General features: G+C 42.7%; 1 pseudogene; it reads right to left on the bottom strand.

Annotated features, from left to right (window-relative positions):
• Nucleotides 1-7454: 7454 nt before the first annotated feature.
• On the bottom strand, nt 7455-7563 carry LOC118619485 (annotated as a pseudogene).
• Nucleotides 7564-8632: the final 1069 nt, after the last annotated feature.

Here is an 8632-nt window from a genome sequence, read left to right as displayed (position 1 = left end):
GTTCATAAAACCAATTAATTATTCAAGAGAAATATTCCCCTTATAGTCCAGCCAAGAAATTGAAGGGCAGGAGCAGCGTGGTTCCTACTGTTGGTATAAGAATAACTTTGAAAGAAGAGGAATTGGTCTGTATTCTCCTCACTTCTGTTTCACCTCCTATCTTTGGCAAAATGCGTGAGGAACTAAGAGCTCTCAAGACTTTCCAGCCCATTCCCAGCTCCAGAACCCAAATCGGTGCTTTAGTTTTCCTTACAATGCTCCTAGCTCCAATATGACCTCCTTTGTCTTCTCTTCTCTCTTCTCAATCTTATTATCTTTTCCTTGGCTTGACTGAATTCAGTTGCTAAGATGGCCCCCAATGGTGCCCACTTCCTAGTATTCATGCCCTTGGGTAGTCCTCTCCCTCACTTAATAGGGTTGACCTCTGTGACCAATAGGATATTACAGAAATGACAGAGAATGACTTCTGAGGCTGTCACAACAAGCACTGTGGCCCCCACCATGCTCTCTCCTGATTGCATGCTTTGGGCGAAGTCAGCCACTTTACAGAATTATGTGAGTGCACGATCTTGGAAATGGATCTTCCAATCCCAGTCAAGCTTGCCGATGACATCTTACTGCAGCCTCCCTTAAGACCCAGAGCTGGGCCCTGGCCGGTTTGACTCAGTGGTTAGAGCGTCGGCCCGTGGACCAGAAAGGCCCGGGTTCGGTTCCCGCTAAGGGCACATACCTCGGTTGCAGTTTGTCCCCAGCCCTGGTTGGGGTCGTGTGCGTGGCAACCATTCGATGTCTCTCTTTCACATCGATGTTGCTCTCTCTCTCTTCCCCCCTCTCTCCCTCCCGCTGTGTCCGAAGATAAATGCAAAAATGTCCTCAGGTGAGGATAAAACATTTTTAAAAAAGACCCAGAGCCAGAACTACTCAGCTAAGGTCTTCTAAATTCCTGACCCACAGAAACTATTATATAAATGATTATTGTTTTACAACACTAAGGTTTGGGGTTAATTTTAGAAAACAGAAAAAGTAGCATAAAAGTGTTGCCCTGGCCTGTTTGGCTCAGCGGTTAGAGCATCGGCCTGCGGTCTGGAGAGACCTGGGTTCGGTTCCCACTAAGGGCAATTACCTCAGTTGCAGTTTGTCCCCGGCCCTGGTTGGGTCGTGTGGGTGGCAGCCACTCGATGGATCCCTTTCACATCGATGTTTCTCTCTCTCTTCCTCTCTCTCCCTCCCACTCTATCTGAACAAAAAAATGGAAAAATGTCCTCAGGTGAGGATAAAAAAAAAAAGTGTCAAGGCAGGAGGTAAGAAGATGATGTAATTTTGTTGTTGTTGTTGTTGTTGTTGTTGTTGTTGCATATGTGTGTTTTGGAAAGCAAAAGAGGGCAGAAGATGCTAATATATAGTTAAGTAGGTCCTAATAGCCTGCCTTCAAAGCCAGCCCCTCCTAAACCTGTACTTCTTCTCAGAGCTTCTTTCCTTTAAAAAATATTTCATTGCCCAGCCGGTGTGGCTCAGTGGTTGAGTGTTAATCCATGCACCAAGAGATCACCAGTTCGATTCCCGGTGATCAGGTTGTGGGCCTGATCCCTAGTCGGGGGCATGCAGGAGGCAGCCAGTCAATGTTCTCTCTCATCGATGTTTCCAGCTCTCTCTTCCTCTTCCTCTCTCTCTAAAAATCAATAAAGAAAAAATATTTTTTTAAAATGTCATTGAAGTAGATGGCAGTAGATTTAAAATAGCCACTCTGGCGGAAGCCAGCCAACATGTAAGGTGTCTGACTATCTTTAGACCACCATGCTGGCAGGAATCCCATGACAACCGTCTGGAGACGTACTTGAAAGGAGTGATGCCCAACCAGCTTCCGGCTATTCCAGCCATCCCAGCTGAGGTTCCAGACATGCACGTAGAAAGCTCTCTTGGACATCTGGTCCAGTCTGCCTTTCAGTCAACTCCAGCCCCACCCATCATCTAACTGCAACTGCACATGAAACCCTAAGCAAGAACCTTTCGGCTGAGCCCAGTCAGCCAACAGAACTGAGACAATAAAATGGCTATTTTAAGCCACTAAGTTTTAGAGTGGTTAGTTCTGCAGCAAAAATAATCAGAATAACAAAAAGGAAATTTATCAGAGAACACTAGGAATCCTTGTCAAGGCTGGTAATGATTAATTTGTAATAGAACCACTGTCTGGCTGTGTGACTCTCTCCAGTTCAGTTTCTCAGGTTCCAGAGCAGAGAGAATGAATAGTAAGGCTTGTACAAGATTTCTACTTTGCCACATGGCATGAAGAGACATCAAACACCCAATAAGAGACAAATGGTCATTTAATGAGATTTTTGATGACCAAATTTTTAAATTTGATTTTAAAAGGAGAAAAGGAATCCAGAAAATAAAGGTATGGTTCCCAAAGCTTTGTGGTCTAGGCCAGTGTTGTCCAAAGAATTAAATTGTTTTTTAAAAAAATGTTTTTTTCTTATAGCTAACGGTTGACCATTAGCAGTTTTCTCTTCTGAATTCTTGGCCACTTTGTTTCACCCACACTTTTGTGCCTTCTCTTGTAATTACGTAGTCATTTGAGTTATTCCCCGCTATGAGATGGTGACATCCAATATGGCAAGGGCCTTCTTATTCTTTTGAACATCCCTGTAGCCCCCTTGCCCTGTGCTTCAAGTAGGCCTTCATTTGTAGTGCTGCTAAATATTTCGTTTTTAAGAGTATCAGTGTAAGAATGTCCAAACCTACCGAGAATTTTTATATAATTTACTTGAGCCAAACAGAAGACACCTAGAAGCAAGATCTTAACACACTGAGAAAAATGTTTTGGAGAACGTTTTGCAGTTTCTTTTGTGCATTTGAGATTGAGGAGAGAGTTGTAAGGTGGGAGAATCAGACTACGGGATAGTCAACATTATGTGCTCTCTTGAGGGTGATCACGCTTTAGAAGGAGGGATATGTACAGAAACAGTGAACAGGGCTTGCTTAAGGCAAAGAGAAGCCTTTTACTAAGGAAATTATATGCCTGGGGGATGACTACAAACCATGACCTGCTTAGTTAGGAATTTATTATCAGGTCACCCTATGAGGTTACTTTCCATAGTATCTCATTTTCATCCACAGAAGAAACATCAACGTCTTCTTATTGTTAACCTTTTCTTGGTCATGAAACAGAGCGTTCAAAACCATCTAGCCCTGGCCGGTTTGGCTCAGCGGTTAGAGCGTCGGCCTGCGGTCCTGAGAGACCCGGGTTCGGTTCCCGCTAGGGGCATGTGCCTCGGTTGCAGTTTGTCCCCGGCCCTGGTTGGGTCGTGTGGGTGGCAGCCACTCGACGTGTCCCTTTCACGTCGATGTTTCTCTCTCTCTCTCTCCCTCCCACACTCTATCTGAACAAAAAATAGAAAAAATGTCCTCGGGTGAGGATAAAAAAAAAAACCATCTAAAATATGCTTCCCGTCATGGTCTTTGGTTGCTCGAATGATTCCTCTTGGTCAGGTCAACCTTCCATTCTTGGGTAGCTCTTGACTTTGGTGAAGACTTCCAATGGCAAAATACTTCAGTCTTGGATGCTAAATATGCCATTTAATAGTAAAAATACAGGATGATTTTTTTAGTGTGAGCCTCTGGCAGGGCCTCTGAGTGACAAGGAGATGGCATTTGAGATTAGAGAAGGGGCCTTGAAAATGGGTGTCCCTAGGCTTGTCAAGTAAATGGTTTCTACTAACTATCTTAGATAGTCAAGGATATGGGGATGTCTTTTCAGAAAGTAGGGACATGCTATTAAGAGAGTCAACAGCCCTGGCTGGTTTGGCTCAGCGGTTAAAGCTCAGCCCACAGACCAATGAGTCACAGAGTTGATTCCAGTCAAGGGCATGTACCTTGGTTGCTGTTTGTCCCCGGCCCTGGTCGGGTCTGTGAAAGGCAACCAGTGGATGTGGTTCTATCACATCGATGTTTCTCTGTCTCTCTCTCTCTTCCTCCCTCCCACTCTATCTGATGATAAATAGAAAAATATCCTCGAGTGAGGAATAAAAAATAAATAAAAAAATAAAAAGAGAGAGAGAGAGAGTCAATAGCTGGCATCTCTCCCTCTGGGGCATGTCTGTGCATTTCCCTTCTCCTCTGTCGGCCACCCTTGCCTTTCTCTCTCCTAAGTTCCAAGGGCCCTTCTTCTGCCTCTGTAACTTGTTTCCTGAGTCTACACAGCCCAGCTGGCTCACTTCTGCTACCTCTGTAACTTTCTAAATAAACTGCCTCTTATAATTTGAAAAAAAAAAAAGAGGGTCACTCGAACCCAAGTTTATTCTCCTGACTTGTACCACCCACTGTTTTGAGGCTATTCTACTCAGAGAACAAAGTGTGAGACTTATTGCCTGGTGTTTCTATAGAAGCCAGCTCAGTGTTTCTTGATAAGTTGCAAACTCCACAACAACCAAACCATTAACAGGCCAGAACCCATTCTGACTGGTAAGTACCTGCTATTTCACAGAACAAAAGTGAGAAAAGTAAACATAGAGCCCAAGATTTCATCCCATGACTGTGTTGACTGGGTGTGGAATGCAGAATATGCAGATGTCTATAAAACTGGGTTTTTTAATACAGAAACTCTCAAACAATTTAAAGCCGAGACAATCAAATGTAAATGCCTGATCACATCCACCAAAGCCTAAACATTTAGGGGAAGGGAGCAGTAGCTCTTATTTCCCTTAAAAAAGTAAAGGACAAAGATTATTTTATACGTACCTTAAAAAAAATTTTTAGATGAATTAATATCTTCAAAATTACAGCAGCTGTAATTATCTGATCTCATTGTATCAAATACGTGGGTAGCATATTTTGTGAGTCTATCATTCAACTTGAAAAAGCTTTTTTTTTTCCTTCTCATATAAAGAACAACTTGAAAAGGGACCAATATGTCTCATCTATAGGGATTTTGTTAGTAGCTTTTAATTCTTTTGTTATTTGTGGCTGCTGCCTCCAGCTTTTTTTTCTTTCTTTTTTTTTTTTTGGTACATTCCCCTAGCAGGAACCGAACCCAGAACTCTCTGGTCCACAGGCAGACGCTCCAACCGCTGAGCCAAACCGGCCAGGACTGCCTCCAGCTTTTATAGAAACAAATTTTTTGGAGAAATATCACCCAACCCACTTTTTCACAATATCTTCGGTGAGTTGTAAATATGATTTTCTCTTTTTTCTAGCTGTAGAAATGGCATACGTAGTTAGGTGATTTATCTAAGGTCTCCACAGATGTGATGTGGGAAACGGTAAATGCAGCTCGAACCAAAGATGTTGAATATAGTCTTGATGTTTGATATTCACCTTCTATGTAAAAGTTTCCTCACTTTTGGTTTGCTTTCGTAAGTCATTATGTAAAAGCAGTTTACAACTGCAGGGTGTGGATTATCAACTGGCCTTTGCCTGTGGGGGAGGCAATTTAGACCCAAGATTGCAGCACCAGGTCATGCGCAGTAACTAGGGCTATGATTTTAAGTGCTTTGAAGTGTGGTAAGTGATCCACCATCTAGAGCTCCTAAAAATAAGTGATCCAACCCAAGAACATCAGAGGAGAGATGGATTCTAAAGGTCTACAAAATGACGTATTCCTTGAGCATTGCTCCCCTGTGGCTGGACTGTGGTGAGCTTGCTACTCAAAGAATACTTCCTACTTAAGAGACTGGTAGCATCAGCATCCCCTGGGAGCTCATTAAAAATACAGAAGCTCAGGCCCCAGACCTGCTGAATCAAAATTTGCACTTTAACAAATTCCCTCCATGATTTAAGGATAACTTAAAAGTTTGAGAGGCACTGATCGAGGCCCTAGGTTCTAGGGCATCCAATAATTGTATCTGATTCCTGCAAATTATCCAGTGACCCATGACACGTCTTTCCTCTCTTTTCTATTCACTTCTCTTCTGTTCTCTTTATCTCCTCCTCCCCCCTCTCTCCTCCTCCTCCTCCTCCTCCTCCTCCTCCTCCTCCTCCTCCTCTGTCTTCTTTTTCTTCTTTCTCCTCACCCCCAACACACACAGAGATTATTATTTATCTGAACCGTCTGTGAAAAGGCTGTTTCCATCATGCCCCTTACTCACACACACCCTTTTTATGTAGGGTGGGAGAGGATCACACAATATTTTCTCAAACTTGTGATTTGAGTTTTATGATATTGGAGATCATTTACACTAATTGTTTAATAAGAAATTCAAAGTTCACAATATTAGAGAGCTTTCTTTATTCATAAATTTTACTCATAGTTTTTTGGGGCTTTGTTTTGTTTTTTCTTTTATGCCTGCTTAAATACCCCATAATCTTTGGGAATAAATGACCACATTTTAACTATCATTCCAGTCATTTCTTATGTGTCATTTTATTGACATGTCTGAAAGGAAAACTGACAAGGATTAACCACCATTTGGGTCTGAGTATGGTATTTTTTTCTCCCAGATTTAGTGAGGTATAATTTGAGATAACATTGTATAAGTTGAAGGTGTTCAACATGTTGATTTGATACATTTATATAATGCAAAATGATTACCACCATAGCATTAGCTACCACCTCTACCCCACCATTTTTTTCTTGTGGTGAGAACATTAAAAATTTACTTTCTTGTGGGGGTGTGGAAGAGGGTATAGGGGGTAAATGGTGATGAAGAAATAAAATAAAAATATATAAAATAAAAAGTTTAATCTCTTAGTAACTTTCTTTTTCCTTTTTTTAAGAAAAGTTTTTAAATGACCTTGTATTTATTTATTTATTTATTTACTTTTTTTTTTTTTTGGTACGTGCCCCTAGCGGGAATCGAACCCAGGACTCTCTGGTCCGCAGACCGACACTCCTATCACTTAGCCAAACTGGCCAGGGCTTAAATGACCTTTTATTTATTTATTTATTTATTTATTTTTTTAATCCTCACTCGAGGATATTTTTTCCATTTTTTTGTACAGATAGAGTGGGAGGGAGGGAGAGGAAGGGAGAGAGAGAGAGAAACATCGACGTGAAGGGACACATCGAGTGGCTGCCACCCGCACGACCAACCAAGGCCGGGGACAAACTGCAACCAAAGTACGTGCCCTTAGCGGGAACCGAACCCGGGTCTCTCCGGACCGCAGGCCGACGCTCTAACCGCTGAGCCAAACTGGCCAGGGCCTTAAATGACCTTTTAAACAGACAGAAAAAAAACTTTGAGTTACATTCTTTTCAGTTTGTCTCAGAAGATGTTCACAAAAAGCCTTGTGTACACAGTTTTCATCATCTGGATTTTTTTTTTACCTTCAAAGATAACCAAAGTATTCAAATTCCCTTATCTATTTGAAAATACTAGATGGTATCCCCAGAGGAGTTTTAAAAGCATGCCTGAAGTTATGATCAAAGCTAAGGTTAAATTTAAATTTATCACTTTGCCATATACTGTGTAAAAATGTCACAAAGGTGCTCAAACTGAAGGGAAAATTTCTTCTGGTTTAACAGTGACTCTGGACAGGATCCAAAGAAGAGTTTTACACAATCTCTTTTCTGGGTTTTATGGAGACTTTAACCCTCCTTAAGGCGCTGCGTCAACCTTGAAAGGGCCCCAGAAAGGACGTCTTAGCAACTTCCAGGTATAGAATACAGTATTATTAGCTATAAGCACCATGCTGTACATTAGCTCCCATGTACATTAGCTCTTACAACTGTTTGTACCCTTTAACCAACATCTCTCCATTTTCCCCACCCTCCAGGCCCTCGAAACCACCACTCAAATCTATTTGTCTAAGTTCAAGCACTCCTTATCCCTTAATAGTTCAGTGTATATTCCTAAGAACAAAGATCTTCTCTTATGTAATCATAATGTAGTTATTGCATTCAGAAATTTAACATTGATATAAAACTGTTATCTAGCCCTGGCCGGTTTGGCTCAGCGGTTAGAGCGTGGACCTGTGGTCCCGAGAGACCCGGGAGCGTTCAAAACCATCTAGCCCTGGCCGGTTTGGCTCAGCGGTTAGAGCGTCGGCCTGCGGTCCTGAGAGACCCGGGTTCGGTTCCCGCTAGGGGCATGTGCCTCGGTTGCAGTTTGTCCCCGGCCCTGGTTGGGTCGTGCAGGTGGCAGTCACTCGATGTGTCCCTTTCACATCGATGTTGGCAATCTGCATTTTAACAAAACAGCCCGGTGATTCATCTGCACAGCAAAGTCAGAAGCATGGGGTAAGATGGGGGTCTCAAGGAGCTGAAAATAGCTGCAAACCAAGCCTTAAGAAACAAGAAACAGGGTAGTTTCAGGGCTGCAGGAGTACACAAGCCTTCCTGTTAGAGCTCATTATTAACATGACTCAGCATAAGTGCTCCACAACTCTGATCTCCAAGCTCAAAATTTCCAGTTCCCAGCAAAGTAGATTCTGTTGGCACCCTACCCATGGCCCTCAGAGATCACCTGTGCACAAGTCCCCTCAATGTTTATGGCTTCCCGCAACTTCTCTTTGCCCAGAGGGGTGTTTTGGCCACTGCCTCATGTGGGGCAAGCCAGCAGGTTTGCAAAATTCATATCCCCAAAAGCAGCCCTCAAAGAATAAGAGATGGAGTTTATAGATAAATGTCTCAGGGGTACAGCGTTGTGTTTCACATAGCCCTTTGGTGGGTCCCAGGAGAACTGAGCCCCAGCTGACC

This window comes from Molossus molossus, unplaced genomic scaffold (assembly GCF_014108415.1).
Source record: "Molossus molossus isolate mMolMol1 unplaced genomic scaffold, mMolMol1.p scaffold_m16_p_6, whole genome shotgun sequence".
NCBI classification, from domain to species: Eukaryota; Metazoa; Chordata; class Mammalia; order Chiroptera; family Molossidae; genus Molossus; species Molossus molossus.
Note: the sequence above shows the minus strand (reverse complement) of the source record. Positions and strands in the feature narration are given on the sequence as shown.